Below are 19,858 nucleotides of genomic sequence, written 5' to 3' on the forward strand. Positions count from 1 at the left end.
AGCTTCAGCATCAGTCCTTCCAGTGATTATTCAGGGTTGATTTCCTTTAGGATTGACTGCTTTAATCTTCTTGCTGTGCAAGGGACTCTCAAGAGTCTTCTCCAGCACCACCATCTGAAACCATCAATTCTTCATTACTCAGCCTTCTTTATGGTCCAACTCTCATATCCGTTCATAACTTCTAGAAAAACCATAGCTTTGACTATATGACTATATGCATCTTTGTCAGCAAAGTGATGTCACAGTAGTTCTTCACCAAGTCAAATTTAGTATGTGAAGGATGAGATCTCTGGAGGAATCACTAATAATCCCTTTGTCTTTGCGCATTTCCACTTAGTTGTTGGAAGAGAACCGGACAGACTGTGTTCTTCTGGTTGTAATATCAAACACCCAAAGCCAACTTGAAAAACTGTTAGCAAACATGTCATTTTGAGACCTGCAGTTTTGCCAATCACTTTATACAGAGCACCTTCTAGTATCTCGCTGTGTAATTCTTTTAACACTGCAAAGGTCACACAGTGAGAACTGGCCATGTTGAAAACAGACTCTCTCTTTGTTAAGGACCCACAGAGATATATAAACACTCTGCGTGTGTGTTCTTTAAAACTGCTCAGTGTGAACAAACACTGATAAGCTTTGACTTGTGGGGAAGCCTCCATCATTCTCCTTGATACCTGGACCAACCAGGGAGTTCATTCTCTACTTTTTCTTCTCCCTTATTCCTCACATCCCAACCATTTCTAAGTCTCACCTATTTAATCACCAAATATCTCTTTTCTCTACCTCCAACACCACTGTTTTAACTGAGACCACGTTTCCAAATTGGTGCCATTATTGGCACCTCTGGCCAATTATGCTCCTAAAACTTACAGATTTTCTAAATGTTTATTTATACATTTATTTGCATTGCATTGGTTCCTTAGGTGTTGTATTCTCCTGGTTTCTTTCCTCCACGGTGGTGCCATGGAGATATCCAACATACCCACTAAATGTCCGTGTTCTTTGGCATTCTGTCCCAGGCCTTTCTCTCTAACCCTGTACTTTCACTTTGGGGTATCTCTTCCACTCTCAGGGCTTCTGTATGTTGAAATACCCTCTATGGTGATAGTTCCTAGAGTCTTATCTCCAGTCCAATCTTTCTTGCTAAGTTTCAGATCTATATATTGAATCCCTACTTGGCTATATTAAATATATGTAGGCATTTAATCTTGAATATCTTACAGGAACCTCAAGCTCAGTGTGACCCAAACTGCACCCACTATCTTATTCTCAGATCCAAAGTCCCTCCTAAGAAAGGCCTTCCTCTGACTTTGTGGAGCCAAGACCAACCCAGCTGTGCTGTCTAGAAACCTGAAACTTATTCTCTTTCATAGTCCTCATCCCTGATATTTAATCCATCAATAAACATGCCTTGAATATTATATCTCCAAATTTCAAAACTCTCCACTCCTCTCCAGTCTTGTTGCTAGCATCCTCATCCAAGCCATGGTCATCTCTGGTCAAGACTGTCACTATAAGCCATTTCACAAGGCCCTGATTCTAGGTTTGCTCCATGTTGATGCATCTGCAGCCAGAAGGGCTTCCATACAGGTGTCACATTATTCTCACGGTGCTTCATCCCTTGGATGGTTTCCCTCTCACAAATGGGCCCTACAGACAAATCTCCAGATTTATTTCCCACCATCCTCTTTGCCCCACACATGATGAACTGCTTTTGGTTTCTCGAACGTGTATGCCATTTTTTCCCTTACCTCTGAATCTTCACACTTGCTCTCCTCTGTAACTTGTGTGATCTTCCCACATTTGCCTTCACCTCACTGACTCCAAATTTTAGTCTATACTTCACTTCACTAAAGGAAATCAACCCTGAATATTCATTGGAAGGACTGATGCTGAAGTTGACGCTCCAATACTTTGACCACCTGATGCAAAGAGCCAACTCACTGGAAAAGACCATGATGCTAGGAAAGACTGAAGGCAGGAGGAGAAGGGGCAATAAACCAGAGAATAAACTGCTTGGATGGCATCACAAATTAAAGGACATGAGTTTGAGCAAACTCCAGAAAATAGTGAAGGATAGGGAAGCCTGGCGTGCTGCAGTCCACAGGATTGCAGAGTTGGACACGACTTAGCAACTGAATAACAACAATTAATTCACTTCTTTGAGACATCTTCCTTGAACCCTTAATTGGCTTCTTCTACAGGGGTGTTGTTATAGTAAGTATCCTATATATGTACAACTTCCTTTCCAAGAGCATGTTCATAAGTCCAATCTGTTTGTAAGTCCAATAAAGTTAGCCTAGGTACCCAACTAACACAATTGGCTATATAGTACTGTACTGTAATAAGTTTATAATACAAATAATACATCCATAAAAACAAACACACACACACACAAATAACATTTTTAATCTGTAGTAAAGTACCTTAAAAAGTACAGTACTACAGTACAACAGCTTGCAAAAGGGGTTCACACGTATGTTTGCATCTTTGAAAGGTCACCACTTGAAGGGTCATATGTCAGGGACTTATCAGATCAGATCAGTCGCTCAGTCGTGTCCGACTCTTTGTGACCCCATGAATCGCAGCATGCCAGGCCTCCCTGTCCATCACCAACTCCCAGAGTTCACTCAGACTCACGTCCATCGAGTCAGTGATGCCATCCAGCCATCTCATCCTCTGTTGTCCCCTTCTCCTCCTGCCCCCAATCCTTCCCAGCATCAGAGTCTTTTCTAATGAGTCAGCTCTTTGCATGAGGTAGCCAAAGTACTGGAGTTTCAGCTTTAGCATCATTCCCTCCAAAGAAATCCCAGGGCTGATCTCCTTCAGAATGGACTGGTTGGATGTCCTTGCAGTCCAAGGGACTCTCAAGAGTCTTCTCCAACACCACAGTTCAAAAGCATCAATTCTTCGGGACTCAGCCTTCTTCACAGTCCAACTCTCACATTTGCTTTTCTATTCTAGTTCCTGGTCCATAGGACAGAAGCTATATCTACTTCTTTACTGTTGTTAATACCAGACTCTGACATAATACTTGGAAAGCAATAGGAGCTTAATAAACATGTGTCAAATTGATCAACCATTGTGTTTATATTTTTACTTTTCTGTCTCTCTAATGCAATGGACAGATTTGTACTGGCAGGTTATGTAATCTCTCCTTTGGGTCCCCAGCACCTTGCACATAGTAGATACTCAATACATACGTATTTAGGGACAGATTCATGAATGGGTGGATAAACGTAGTTGATCCTACAGACTCATTTTCATGTTTTTGAAAAATGTTCCAGATAATCCTTTTTGGAGATTCCACAGTAATGCACATCTTACAAAGTTAAAAAAATATCAGAGGAAGAAGGAATAGCAATAAACTCCATAAGTGAATAAGCTGAGGGGAAAAGTCACTTTTTCATGAACCAAATTATTTCCTTACTCCTGTTGTAAAATATTATAAAATAACCCTATTGTATAATATATCTTCAAGATGGCTTTTTAACTCTGTTAGACCACTTAGGTCCCAAACCAAGATCCCTATTCACACCAAAGAGGAAATGGAGCCTTGATGATGTCTGCTTCCCGTTATGTCTGGTTTTAAAAAAAAAGGGGGTGGGGAGGGGAGAGGACATCCTGACAGATGAGGAGGAAAGAGAGAAGGAAGGAAGAAAGGAAGAAAGAAAGGGAAGGAGAGCAGGACAGAGGGAGGGTGGAAGAAAGAAGGGTGGGAGAAGAAAGGAGGGTGGAGGGGGGAAGGAAGGAAATAAAGAAAGGGAAAGACAGGGAAAGTGAAGTGGGGAGAGAAGGAGGGAGGAAAATATGCCAAACTTACTATTGATAAAAGAGTTTAGTATTTCCCCCTAGATATCAATTCCAAATTCGTGAAACTGAGCATAACATCTCTTCACTGATTTTTTGAAAAATCAACTAAACCTGGTCCCAGTTATTGACTGCCCCAAACTTAGAAACTAGAACACCACCACTTGTTCACTATGAGCCATCTGGGAAGCTTGGTGGGCACTAGGCTTTGCTTCACTTGGCTTCAACTGGGATGATGCAAAGGCTGAGAAAGCTGCTTATACGTCTGGTGTTGACACTGGTTGATCAGTGAGAACCTAGCTAGGACTGTGGTGGAAACTCTTACACATGAACTCTGTGTTGCTCAGTCATCATCACCAAATGGTGTCTGGATACTAAGAGCATGTGTTCCAAGGAAGAAATCCAGGAGAAAGTAGTCTTGCCTGTAATGACCTGCTTCATTGTCACTTCTATTCATTGACATGTCACAAGAGACATTTGGCTTTTAGAGAAGGGGGAAAGAGATTCCATCTCTCAATGGGGGAGTGCCAAAGTTCAGGAAAAATGTGAAAAATACTGCTGTGAACCTTTTTGTAATACATAAAATGGCACAAAACAATTATGTTCTTTTGGTCACTGTAAAAAGCAAAGCATCAAATGAAAAATGCCAGGATTCTGACTCCACATTTAACTTTCACGATTTTCCAACGACCCCAGGACTGATGACTTGGATCCTATGATCAAGTAAGTCAAAGCTACCTGCTTTCTTTTTTAGATTTTTACAACCAAATATGAAATACCTGAACTTTATTGCTGACAATTCACTTCCAAACAGAGATACACTAGAACCCTGGAACCATCTTGTAAGCAAAGCCTTTGGGGTAAAACTAGCTAGAAAATCTAAGTAAAGCTGATTCATAACAGATCTTCCATGGATAGAATTTGGAATAGAGAGGCTAACGAGGAGCTCCACAATGCTAAGACAAGGCCCCATGGGTTTGAGGGGCTTCCCTTGTGGCTCAGATGGTAAAGAATCTGCCTGCAATGCGGGATACTTGGGTCCAATCCCTGGATCAGGAATATACCCTGGAGATGGGAATGGCTACCCACTCCAGTATTCTTGCCTGGAGAATTCAATGGACAGATGAACTTGGTGGGCTATATAGTCCATGGGGTCACAAAGAGTCAGACACAGATAAGCGACTAACACTTTTAGTTTCATGGGTTTGGGGGCAATCAGAATTTGGAGCAGGTTTATTCCTGAACTCCCTTGATAACAGAATGACATATGCTGCTGCCTGCTTCCCTCTGCCCTCCCCTCATACTCAGACTTGAGAGGCCAAGAACATAGAGTGAGAATGAATCTCTTTCCTGACCCCCAGTGGAAATAAAACACAGGTAGCTGCCAGGAAAGAGTAATAAAGTCAATCATTTCCTCTGCCACCGTGCAGTTTGACAGGTGACTTCTGCAGAAGACAAGCACGTGAAACAGAAAAACAGAGACTCAAATACTGTGAGTGTGTGTGTTTGGGGGGGTGGACAGATGTCAGAGACTCAGCCCTGAGTGTGACAAGGAAAGAAGGATTGGATTTTCCTTGCCACAGCCATTCTTAATTTATTGGTTCAAGGCAGACAGTAGAAAGCCAAGGCAAGCTTAAAGAAAGTTATGCTAATCCCTAACCCTCTGGAAAGAACCTGTCATCTAAGGAAAGCTGTAACTCTTATATTATAGGAAGATCAGTGTTATTGGAGAAGGCAATGGCACCCCACTCCAGTACTCTTGCCTGGAAAATCCCATTGATGGAGGAGCCTGGTAGGCTGCAGTCCATGGGGTCGCTAAGTTGGACATGACTGAGTGACTTCACTTTCATCTTTCACTTTCATGCATTGGAGAAGGAAATGGCAATCCACTCCAGTGTTCTTGCCTGGAGAATCCCAGGGACAGGGGAGCCTGGTGGGCTGCTGTCTATGGGGTCGCACAGAGTCGGACACAACTGAAGTGACTTAGCAAAGTGTTATCAGAAGGGTAAACTGAAGAAGGTTCCCTCTGTGAGTTAAATCTAGTTCAAGCTAATTTACAATTTTACAACTCACAATCCATACTATATCCACAATCTTTCACTACATAGCCAGTCCTGTAGACCATCAATTTTCCTTCATTTTCTTCATCCCAAGGAAAATGGCAATACAAGTGGTAATTTGGGGACCTCCAACCTTGTAATATTCTCCATAGAGGCTGTGAGGGAGAGAAAACCAGTGTGAAATTCTGGTTCTAACTCAGTCACTAGTTCCTGCTCCTTCTTAACTTCTTGACTATAGATTTCGGGGCTTACTTCTCCTAACACAACATTCACTTGTCTTTCTTGTTAACAACACACTTTGTTCTTTAGCAGTCCACCCCTTGTCCACTCTCTTTTCATGTTGTTTGGGAGTAGGCTGCACCCACAAGCCCGTATGTGATTCAGTGATCAGTTTGAGGTTCATTATAAGCACAGGTAGGTCAAATTCGAACCTGTTCACTTTCTGGAGTGAGTGTTTGATGTTGTGAAGGTATAAAACCTAGAGGTGCCAGGAAAGCTAGAGATTAGAAATGGAGGAAAAAGAGACTGTATCCTGATGACATGTTTTGAATCCTTGGGTCCAACCATGTCTGAATCTGCTCCTTGGATTTCTCTATTATGTGAGTTAATTAATCCCCCTTTCACATCAGTCAGAATTTAAAAAAATAATCTGGGTTATTTGCAAAACAATCCATAACCATTTCTGCTCTGATAGGGTCAGATTAGTTGGTTTCTGTGGACAACCCCAGTTCCAACCTGCTGGGTGTGACCGTGTTTGGGGTACACTACACTGTTTACAGTAATCGTGGAGACAGGAGCACAATTATGTGCTAAAGATGGCCCATAAAAAAAATTATGGCAAAAGATGACAGGCCCAACTTTCCAGTTGTTTGGATTATTGTAACTAACTTGGGAAATTGGGTAGCACATTAAGAAAAACCCTAAATTCAAAGCTCTATTCTAAGCTCTATTCTGTTTGTGACTCTAGATTTGCAATCTGTGTGATCTGAGGCAAGTCACTTAACCTAAGGTCCAATAATATGAAGATAAAGGCATTATAAATTGTTAATTGTTAAATACTAATGGTAGTATTATTACATTAATGTTAATGGTAGAATCCAGTTCATCCTGACATTTGTATTTGGTTGTCATTTCTCAGTTGTAGAAAATAGTTCACATTTTTATCAGTCTTATGATAAAAATGTTACCAGTATAGTAAAATCCAACATTAAAATGCATGAAGCATAACACCTACATTTCTGGGTATTTGTTCTGTCATAAACAAAGCTATATAGCTCCTTTTTTTGCCTATCACAGTCTTTAAAATTCTGAAAATACAATGCTGCTTTAAAGTTTCCTTAAGCTATTTTTTGGCTGGGATTTTGCAATGTTCCTGAGAACGAGATAAATCTATAAGGTCACATGACCTCAGAGGCAGACACATTTTTTTTTTAAAGTAGATTCATGCATCTGGCCTACACAATGGCTGTGCTACCATATGCTTGGGGAACAATTAGTTGAAAGATCATCATGTGACATCATAAAATCCCGGAAAGAGAGCATGACATTTATCAGAATAGCCTGGAGCCAGCCTGACTCCATGTCTGCTAAACTCACGTCCAAGAAGCAAATCATATTTTGTTTACTCAATTGGAACCTGATGAGAGGACCAGATAGGAATTATTTTTTGTAGCACTCTGTCTTTTTATATTTACTTGATTGGAGTATAATTTCAAAGGAGCCAAAGATAATTAATTGCTGTGAGTGGGTGTACTGCAGATGATTGAAGCAAAAAAAAAACCAAACAAACAAACAAAAAAAAAAACCCAGCTGTATGAAACCAAGAGCTGGAGAAGAAGGAATAAGTAGCTGTATCGGTCCCCTCAGTGACATTGGGAGTCCGCCTGGTAACCTTTCCTGGTGCACTGTGGACATGATGTAAATGATAAGTGACCTGAGTCACTGACACTCAAAATCTGAGGCAGATCAGCTTGTGACAGCATCAGCCTGGGCTTTATGTTCTTAAAGCCTCACACACCAGTGAGCCTGTGAACACGGTGATTTAGATCCTTTTGGTTATGGCTTGCCTTTATCACTGAATAAGCTCGGTCTTCAAGGAATCAGATTTTAAATAAATGATGCGACTGTATTTAAGTCACTCATCTGTACTCATCTGATGATTGCCAACTTGACCAACAAAACATACTCCCAGAGCTGCATACATTTGAAGGCAGTGCAAAACAAATTCTTGGACCAAGACTTCCAATCCATCACTCTTCGTCTACATTTCCCACAGTGAGAGAATGAGGTTGGGAACTATAATCAAAGAATTAGCATTTGGTCCTCCCTTCTCCTGAGAGTAGTGGTCCTGAAATCAATCCCCTGCAGGGACAGGGACCGCAGGACAACAATGATGTTATTGATATCTGAATGGACTCTCTAGATCTGTTTATTAGAATCAGCCAAGAAGCCAACAAGAAAATCAGAGTTAAGACACCTATCTCAAGAAGAAAAACACTTTCTTCTAAATGTTTAGGATATTTATTCTCCTAACATAAGTAAATGGTTGACTACAATTTTCAACACCTATATCTGAAAGAAATATGGACAATCAAAATTCAATCAAAATAAAAATAGTGAAAAAAAGTAGAAATAGTGATGTCATTCAGTATTTGTAGAAAAATTAGTAAATCTTTCCATTAACTCTCCCCACATTTTAAACAACAAAAAAAATTCTGACCACAGTGTATTATTCAATTTATTTATCTTCCTGAGAAGTTACACAATAAGTTTTCATTACTCAAGTTATATGGGAAAAAAAAAAGTGTGTGGGAGATTTGCTATAAAAAGATTTAAATTAAACCTTAAGAAAACAAATTTCTTGGCAATATAATCATTTGAATTTATGAGCTCTATATTTTATATAACACATTTTCTTAACATAGAATATAGTGTCACTGATGGAGACACCATTGATGTTTTTCATATAAATATTAAAATGAGGGAGGATGAGTAAAAAAGATTTTCTAAATGCTTTGGATTATCAGGACTTCTGTCATTTTAAAAGTTTTTATTGGAATGTACTTGCTTTACAATGTGTTAATTTCTGCTGTACCGCAAAGTGAATCAGCTACAGGTACACATATATGCCCTCTTTTTTGGATTTCCTTCCCAGGTAGTTCACTATAAAGCATTGAATAGAGCTCCCTATACAATGGCACCCCACTCCAGTACTCTTGCCTGGAAAATCCCATGGATGGAGGAGCCTGGTAGGCTGCAGTCCATGGGATCGCTGAGGGTCGGACACGACTGAGCGACTTCACTTTCACTTTTCACTTTCATGCATTGGAGAAGGAAATGGCAGCGCACTCCAGTGTTCTTGCCTGGAGAATCCCAGAGACGGGGGAGCCTGGTGGGCTGCCGTCTCTGGGGTCGCACAGAGTCGGACACAACTGAAGCGACTTAGCAGCAGTAGCAGCAGCATTCTATACAGTAGGCTCTTATTATTTATATATTTTATACATTACTGTCATTTATAGGGTGCTACCAAGTCAGTTGGATAGCATCACCGACTCAATGGACAGTAAACTCCGGGAGTTGGTGATGGACAGGAAGGCCTGGTGTGCTGCGGTTCATGGGGTCGCAAAGAGTCGGACATGGCTGAACTGAACTGAACCAAGATGAAAGAGCTTCCCTGGAAGCTCAGCAGTAAAGAATCCACCAGCAGTGCAGGATACACAGGAGACGAGGGTTCTATCCCTGGGTTGGGAAGATCCCCTGGAGAAAGAAATGGCAACCCACTGCAGTATTGTTGCCTGGGAAATCCCATGGACAGAGGAGCCTGGAGGGCTACAGTCTATGGGGTCACAGAATTGGACACGACTTAGCAACTAAACAACAACAACCAAGAATAAAATGAACGTGTGAGGCATTTCCTTCATTTAGACTAACACTGTCCTCAGAAATAATTGCTCAGAGAACATTTTAAGATCATGCCATCTGGTGTTCAGGAAGGGATGCTGCCCTAATTCAGTTTGATCCATATAAGAATGTTTGGCTGTGTGGAAGGTATCAGTGCATCAGATGTCACACCCTCTCCCCAGCCCTATGTGGGTTGTGACAACCACCTTCATGCAGTGAATAATGAGAAGAGGTGATTGCTTATACCTGCTAGGAGGGGTGGCAGATAACTGCTTGTTCTGACAAAGCTCAATACAGGTTTCCTTCTATTTGAGCATACTATGGTTAGAAAGGACAGAAGAGAAATAGGGAGCACAGTAGCATGGATGGAAATGCAATTTAGGCATATCACTCAAATATATAAATTGCCCATATTGATGAACTAAAGAGTTCTATTAAAGGAAGAATAGTAATGCTAAACACTTGAGATATCCAACACAATTTTTTCTCACTGGCTTGATGAAGTTGCTGTATGTAGCATGTGCCTGAGTCTGCTGTCTTTTACCTATATAAACAAAAAGTGATGTCCTCTAAGTACTTTTTTAATATAAAATCAATCAGAAAAAAATGGAGAACGAATAAAATGAATGATTTACTTTATTTCACTTATTTTAAAAGACTGCTATGCATATCCCCAGTGAATCATATTATCATTTGATGTGGAATGCGGGGCCTGGTGGGCTGCCGTATATGGGGTCGCACAGAGTCGGACACGACTGAAGCGACTTAGCAGCAGCAGCAGCAGTTGAAAACACTGTTTTATTTGAATAATTTAATTTATAGATTTGAAATATATATAGGAGTATTTCATACATATTACCCAACTTCTCTTTAAAATAGGTCCAAACCCTGGTTAGAGAACTGCATTCCCACATGCCACAACTAAGATCTGGTGCAGCCAAATAAATAAATAAATAAAATATTTTTTTAAGTAATAAATTAAAATATTTCCTTTATAATAGTAGATGCAATATGAAAAAATGGTAATAATTGTGTTGGTATATGCATACGACTGTTTAGTGGAAACAAGCAAAGAAAGAAGAGCAGTAGTGTACAGGTCCTACATAAATTATTTTTACATGGGATTTGGACATAGATTTCCAGATTGTGAGTAACAGGAGCACAGCTAGAAGCAGAGCTCCTCAGATCTTTAACCAACTGCTCACATCTCCTTTCAGCATCTCTCCAGCAACCTATAGAGAACTGATTCCCTGAGGATGACTTCACTATGACATTCTCCTCACTGGCAAACAACGTCAAGTATCTTTTCCCTATGTCAGATCACCCTGCTACTTCTTTCTAAGTAGGTGCAGGTGAAATAGTATTCTCTGAATTCAGTAGCTGATGTTCCATGGGAAACCAGCAGGGCCTTGACAGAGCCTCCGTCAAGGCAGTGAAGGCCAGAGACATTTCTCTCTCCGAAGTGACTGCTGCGGAGGACGAGGTAAGAGATGCCATAGAACGCCTGAGGATAGTCTGCACTACAGTTATCCTTTCAGCGATAGATTATTAGAATTCCAAAACAGGAGGGCTGCAATGAATTTGAATTTTTCTCAACATCTGCTAACATCATAGAGTGTTTAAACATGTGATAGAGATGCTTCCTTTGGATCTGACACTTTAAAGTGAATTATAGAACTTTAGATTTGCCAGATCTCAAAAAACAGGTGTATCCAGAGTCTGGATTTGTGCTGAAGAGTGTCGCAAGAATGCCTCCAGGCATATAAAGCAGATTAAATTCCTTATTGCAACTAAATAGCCATTCTAAATCAAAGACTTGGTTTCCTCAAAGGCTCTCTTCATAGAAAAGAAAAAGCTGAGGAGTTCTGACCACATTGTCTGATAAAGGCTGCCAATCAAGAAGACACTAGTGAACTTCTTATTCCAAAAGTTAATGAGAGCATTTGCAAACTTCCTCTGTACTTGCAGGTAATTAAGGAGGCTTTGAAAACTGATGTAGAAGTTATTAAGGAAATACAAAATGCAACTGCATACAAGAAGTAATTGTTATTTTGAGAATGAGAAACAGCAGAACTTCCGAAAAATTGAAGGTAAGGATTTCTAAGTGCAAGGATGAGCAAGTTTATACAGATAACCCTTCAGTAGACAAAACCTTGAGGACATTGCTTTTATAACTTTTGTGCTTTTGAGGTGCTATACTCATCCTGTGGCAGAGGAAAATGGCCCTGTTTGTACAATGACATAACTTCTGGTTAACTCCGTAATTCTTACATAGAAATCAGATATGTAGTATGGGAAGACTGCCTCTATTTAACCCACGTCTTTTCTTTTGCTGAACTATACCTTTTAACAAATTAATATTAAATATAATGGCTGCTGCTGCTAAGTCACTTCAGTCGTGTCCGACTCTGTGCGACCCCATAGACGGCAACCCACCAGGCTCCGCCGTCCCTGGGATTCTCCAGGCAAGAACACTGGAGTGCGCTGCCATTTCCTTCTCCAATGCATGAAAGTGAAAAGTGAAAGTGAAGTCGCTCAGTCGTGCCCGACTCTTAGCAACCCCATGGACTGCAGCCTACCAGGCTCCTCCATCCATGGGATTTTCCAGGCAAGAGTACTGGACTGGGGTGCCATTTTACTAATACCACAGATTTAATTATTTTACTGATTTAATTGTTTAAAATAGAAATATGGGATAGGATTGCATTTTAGATTAGAGATTATTTTAAAATAAACTTCATGATCACAAATTGCTCTTGGAGCAGGCCCATGAATTTTTAAGGCAAAAAAGGAATACTTTGTCTTCTGCTTACAGACACTAGCCCAGGCTAGGTCAGTAACAAACTAGGTATAAGAGTGTATGCTAATTGGATGTTTGGGACAGTCTTTGATTAATCTCTAAATATTTATTGAATGTCTTCTGTGCACCGAGTAATTAGCACAAACCTTTCTCAGAGATGGCACACTCTTTCAACTGTCGTGCCTAGATGCTTATGTGGAGAAAACTGTTAAAATCTTTTCTGAGTCTGAATCTGGTTTCAGCAGGAATAAATGTTTAGATATATTGACAGTGTCTCCTATCAGGGAATATGGAAAATGATCACTTAGTTGCCATGAACTTGCTATTCTTGTTCTAGCTAAATCAGTGGTCTTCGGTCTTGGCTATACATTAACCTGGGAGCTTTGGAAATTACTAGTGCCTGATCTCCACCCTGAAAGCTTGTGATTTGGTGTAATAAATGCCCCAATATGTTAATATTTTTGTAAAGTTCCCCCAGTAACTCTGGTGTGCCACTAGAGAGAACCATCACTGCTAAAGTTCATACAGAGTTCAGAAAGTCTCAAGTCTTTTGGGAGCAGACTGCTGGGGTATATCTTTTGTTTTGAAGCATAGTTGACTTAGGGTGTTAATTTCTGCTGTATAGCAAAGTGATTCAGTTATACATACATATATATATATACATTCTTTTTCATATTATTTTCCATTACAGTCTATCACAGGGTATGAATATAGCTTCTTGTGCTATACAGTAGGACCTTGTTGTTTATCCGTTCTATATATAATAGTTTCCATCTGCTAATCCAAAACTCCCAGCCCTTCCCCCACACCCCCTCTTCCCCTTGACAATCACAAGTCTCTGTGTCTGTGAGTCTATTTCAAATAAGTTCATTTGTGTCATATTGTAGATTCCACACATAAGTGTTATTATATGGTATAATATATTAATATATTTCTTTCTGACTTAACTTCCCTTAATATGGTAACCTATTTGTCCATCTATGTTGCTGCAAATGACATTATTTCATTCTTTTTATTGGCTGAATAGTATTCCATTTTATGTATATATCATAGCTTCTTTATCCATTCATCTGTTGATGGACATTCAGGTTGTTTCCATGTCTTGGCTATTGTGAATAGTGCTGCAATGAACATTGGAGTGCATATATTTTTTTAAATTATAGTTTTCTCTAGATATATGCCCAGGAGTGATATTGTAGGATCATATGGCAACTCTACTTTTATTTTTTGAGAAACTATATACAATTTTCCATGATGGCTGTACCAATTTGCATTCTCACCAACAGTGTAGAAAGTTTCCCTTTTCTCCAGCATTTGCCATTTGTAGACTCTTTAATGATGAGCACTGGGATATGTCTTTTACATGGTGTTTCCAGTGATCTGGCCTTATTCCTTAACAGTCCTAGAAGACCACTGAAAAGCAGCTATTTTTTTGAACTTGGTAAATGGCATCTAACTCCTAACAACGTATTTGTCACTGAAAGTCTCTAAGAAGATATGTATTAGTTATCAGACGCTGTATGCACATGTCATCAACTCTCTTTTAAATGATATGCAAAGAAGTCTTATTAGTGATTTATATTTTACACACTTTATTAGCCTAACTTCTAAAACAAGTTAGTTATAACTCTAAGTAATGATCATTTTAAAATAGTGGTGACACCTAAGTGCCTTAAAGCAATCCACTTCCCTTAATACACTCATTTAGCATTTACTCAATCAACTTTATTCTTCTGGGAATGCCACATCTCCAAAATAACTTCCAGATTGTGTTAGGAAATTTTGAAGTGATTTTAAAATAGACTTTCTCACTTCATGTGAAAATGAAGTATTAAAATAGAAGAGGATAAAGTCAGTTCCAACTAAAAGATGCTATGATTAGTCAATGAAACTGTGAAACCCTTTTCTAAGTCTCTGATTTACTCAGACAATAATGTTTACTATTATATAAACTCTCTCCCCATTCCTGATCCTTTACATTCATTGGAATATCTTGCAAAAAGTATTACGGAGAATAAGAAGATGCATCTCAATCCTCAAAGATGCCCACAGTTGACAATGACTTTACACAAAACCTACCATGGATATTTGCTACCCTTAGAGCTACTCATGGCCCCTGCTGCTGCTACTGCTGCTAAGTCGCTTCAGTCGTGTCCGACTCTGTGCGACCCCAGAGACAACAGCCCACCAGGCTCCCCCGTCCCTGGGATTCTCCAGGCAAGAACACTGGAGTGGGTTGCCATTTCCTTCTCCCAAACATACATTGAGCACCTGCTCTATGACCAGCTTTATGCTTGCTGCTCGGGATAGAGAGCTCAATAAGACAAGTTGCCTCCTTTAGGTAGTTTAAAATCTAGCCCTGAAAGTATCCCTGACAAATCTCCATTAAAAACAACAACAGGGGCTTCCCTGGTGCTCCAGAGGTTAAGAATCAGAGGTTAAACAATGCAAGGGACATCACTTTGATCCCTCGTCTGGGGAGATCCCACATGCTGAAGAGCAGCTGAGCCCGTGAGCCACAGCTATTGGCCTGTGCACTAGAGCCCAGGAGCTGCAACTACTTAAGCCCACGCGACTTAGAATCTGTGCTCTGCAACATGAGAAACCACCACAATGAGAAGCCCATGCACTGCACTTAAAGAGTAGCCTTTGCTCAGCACCACTAAAGAAAAGCCTGTGCAACAACGAAGACCCAGCACATCCATAAATAAATAAACAGCAGCAGCAGTAAGACACCTATGTAGCCTCAGTATTTGCGTGTGATCTATATATTTGAAGTTAATCAGATACGTGTATAAAGGTATAATTGAACTGTTTGCATTGTTCAAATTAAGAATATGTAACCAAGATGTGAAATGGAAATTAATTGGACAAAGAAGGATGCACTTGAATAATGATGGCAAAACTTCTTCAGATATAACCTTCTAACACTAAAAATATATGTTATCTGATTGCCTCATGACCATAAAACATGTATTCACAAGAGGAGACCATATCCTGATGATTCATTATGTCGCAACATTTTTTTTTTTTGAAGTAGTTCTCCTTATTTTATTTGCAAGGAAATTGAATCTCAGGGGTGTTAGAGGTATTGAAACCACGCTCTTTGGAAGTCCAGATTAGAAACTAGCCCATTTCTGAGGACTTGGTATGGGGTCCTGCCTCATGCTGCCTCCACAGAGATGTGCGCAGGATGCAGCAGCTGTTACAAGCATTCTGGCAAGTGCAGCAGTCATCTTTTTTCTTTTTTTTTTTTTAACTCCATGCCCCAATTTCTGCAAAATATACATTCCATTTGTTTAGTCACTATGTTGTTTCCAACTCTTTGCAGCTCCATAGACTACAGCACGCCAAATTTCCCTGCCCTTCACTATCTCCCAGAATTTGCTCAAACTCATGTCCATTGAGTTAATGATGCCATGCAACCATCTCATCCTGCCCTCTTTCTTTCCTAGCATCTTTCCTAGCATCAAGATCTTTTCCAGTGAATTGTCTCTTCACATCAGGTGGCCAAAGTACTGGAGTTTCAGCTTCAGCATCAGTCCTTCCAGTGAATATTCAGAGTTGATTTCCTTTAGGATTGACTGATTTGATCTTGCAGTCCAATGGACTCTCAAGAGTCTTCTCCAACACCACAGTTTGAAAGCATCAATTCTTAGGTGCTCAGTCTTCTTTATGGTCCAACTCACATCTGTACACATGACTATAGCCACAAAATTAAAAGACGCTCGCTTCTTGGAATAAAAATGTACATTAAGAAGTGATATAAATACTAATGATAAGTTATCAGGAAAATAAGTACTCATCTCCAAATTTCCATAGGTTTGTGTGTTTTATCTAAACTGTTGATTTTGCCTAGACACTATTATATGTACTAATAAGGCAGGCAATTATTACCAGAAGTTGATTGACTGATAGCTTAGGAGATAATCAAGTTTCCTTCATGCTGAATTACTCATATTAAATGGCCATTTATTCTAATATTCTGAATACCAACCATGTCAAAGTATATTGAACACCATGAATCTTTTATCAGTAATTTTTTTCTTCTTAAACCAAAACTTCTGATATTTTTAGAACCAGATGAGGAATGGGGTCTGCTCTTATAATTTCCCTAGAGACTGAAATATAACAGTAACATATGCCACAACAGATTATATAGATACATGTGGGTTTTGTTTTTTTTTTTTTTTTTTGGTAGGGTTAAATATTTAACAAAACAGGAGAGTTTATCCTAGAATTTGCTGATCACTTACACATAAAAAGGGGCTTCTATTACATAAACAAAACAACAGGTGGCTCTAGTGGTAAAGAATCTGCCTGCGCATGCAGGAGGTGCAAGACAGTAGGGTTCAATCCCTGGATCAGTAAGATCCCCTGGAGAAGAAAATGGCAACCCACTCCAGTATTCTTGCCTGGAAAATAAGGGGCCTGGCAGCCTACAGTCCAGGGGATCGCAAAGAGCAGAACACGGCTGAGCTACTGAGCACACACATTACATAAACAGTATTGCCAGTCATATATGAGCCTTAAAAAGAGTAGAGAGCACCAAAAAGTTTTCCAGTCTTCAAATGTTATCATTTATTTAGTTTGGATTGTCAAAATCTAGAAACGTGTTACTTTACCAGTCAGCATCAAACAATGTAAAAGGCGCCTCCCTGCTAGTTCTGAGGAGAAGAGAGAAAATGGTGCTCCCGTTTAGAGTTACTAATAACCAAGGAAGCCAAAGGCAAGGACAGCTAACGTTGACATTTTCAGATTTCCGATCTCCACTGGCGAGAAACAGTCCACAGTCCATAAGGAGATGACAGTTGAGTTACTAACCTCACTACACATGTATCTGTGACAAAATGAAGACAAAGTGACAATCTTTGTCTTCATTCTGATCTTAGATGACATAGTTTTTGAAGCGTTAAGTTATTTAAAATGCTAATTTTCAATGAACTATATAAATATTTCACCCACTCTGAAATGCTGTCTAGAAACCATGGGCATAGTCTAATTATTTTAAAATTCAGAATCCAATAGTGCAAAAATAGAAGTCCTTTATTACCCACATTATCAAGGTTATCAGAATGTTCCATTCTGCCATCAATCTGGATTTAAAGAATTATGTAAGGTCATTTTTTATCTTGTTAACAGTAATCTCTCATTTTAAAATGCTATTTGGCTTTTCTTATCAGCTATATTAGATAATGTTGTGGCTTCAGGAACCACAGAGTCTGGCAAATATCTGGTCTATTGAGGATGGTTAATAGACACTGAATGAATGAGTAAATAAAGGAATAATGAAGGAATAAATGAATTCTAAATCATTTGAATTAAATGGATGGAATTACTTTAGCCATTTAATTTTATCTATATTGACAGTAAATAAAGGTGTATAGAACCTTTTAAAAAGTAATATTACTACAGTTTATTTTTAATTTAAAGTTTTTCTTTAGATATTTAGTGAGAAACACGTTTTGGAAGTGAAAGAGTGCTGATTGTTTTCCCCCAATTTTGCACTAAATTTAGGATTATACGAATGTGATGTTTATATATTACAATGTATGTGCATAGTCTTTGTCATCAATCAGTTGCTCAGTCATGGCTGACTCTTTGCAACCCCATGGACTGTAGCCTGCCAGGCTCCTCTATCCATGAGATTCTCCAGACAAAAATATTAGAATAGGTTGCCATTTCCTTCTCATGTACACAGTATGCTTCTATAAATATATAATATGTATATATAAGTATAAATATGCACATGTCATACATTATATCATTATATGTGTTATATATTATGTTACATATGTTGCATACATATAATATGCATACATGTAGTATACTGATTCAATGCTTTCAAGTGCTTTTTGGAGAAGCAATGGTTTCTCTGCTTTACTTAATGTCTATTTAGTCCAAAATTTTAAATGAATCTTTCATAAAATCAAGTAACTGAGTGAATTGTTCTAAACTACTTATCCAAATATGGGAAAAAATACTTGTTAAATGGAATTTAAACAATTAAATAGAAGTTTGGCAGAACTTCCTTGGTGGTACAGTGGCTAAATAAGAGAAGTTTGCTTTGGTTTGAAGGTCACCTCCCCAGTCTCCACTTTAGACTTAGAAAGATAAAGATGAACAAAATACTAGCTCTTGGTAAGTGCTAAGGGCTTTTCTATGTCCTTCCTGGATTATGTGTAAAATGACACCATATATCATATTTAAAACCAACAAATGCAGTGCTAGATGGAAATGCAGTTCAAAATCCCCTAGGCTCCCTCAAGATCAAAGAGACAATCAATACATTTAAAGGCAACCAATGTATAGTCACAGTCCCAGGATACATGTGACATTGAAAATATAGACAAAGATTGTTCAGTGAAAATCAGCCTGAAATTTTCTGCAAACACAAAATTATTACTTTTGAAGATGGTACTATTTAGTAAGAATAATCAGAAGGAAGTTGCTACAGTTCAAAAAATTAAGAGTTTTAGTTTAGCTGTGGTTGAATTAGTGAAAAACCAGTTCTTTAATTTATTAGTGTAGGAGGAATGCTAATTCTCAAAATGAAAATGGAACTCTACCCCATTCTGTGTACCATAATAATTATGTATAATATGATTATTAAAAATTCTTAGTCTACATGGTAATTATGTGATCTTTAGTCTGCTTATTATAGGGCCAAAATTAATGACTACATACCTTAATCCTCAATTATGAGGCTATTTTATGTATAGCAGAACATAGGAGTAGAAGGTGGCTACCATAGAAATGGGTAGCAAGAAAAAGTGACAATTTTAATTTAACAACAGCAGAAAACGCTCCCTATTTCCAGATGACATAATTACCATAAAATGCCTAGAAATAAATCTGACAAAAAGACATTCAAAATTACTTTACTGAAAACCATAGAATGTTGCTAAAAGAAATTTTAAAACTCTGGTGGCTCAGAAGGTAGAGTCTTCCTGCAACACAGGAGACCCAGGTTTCATCCCTGTGTTGGGAAGATCCCCTGGAGAAGGAAATGGCAACCCACTTTAGTATTCTTGCCTGGAGAGTCCCATGCATGGAGAAGTCTGGTGGGCTACAGTCCATGGGGTCACAAAGAGTTGGATATAACTGAGCAACTAATACTTAATAATACACTAAGTTCATGGATTAATACACAGATAGTCTCATAAAACTGACCCATGGATTCAATATAATGCCAGTTAAAATTCCAGAAGTTTTTTTTTTTTTTAAAGAAAATGGTAAAATATTATTAAAATTTGAATATAACAGAAGTTATTTAAAATATGAAATA

This window comes from Bubalus bubalis, chromosome 21 (genome assembly GCF_019923935.1).
Source record: "Bubalus bubalis isolate 160015118507 breed Murrah chromosome 21, NDDB_SH_1, whole genome shotgun sequence".
Lineage (NCBI taxonomy): Eukaryota > Metazoa > Chordata > Mammalia > Artiodactyla > Bovidae > Bubalus > Bubalus bubalis.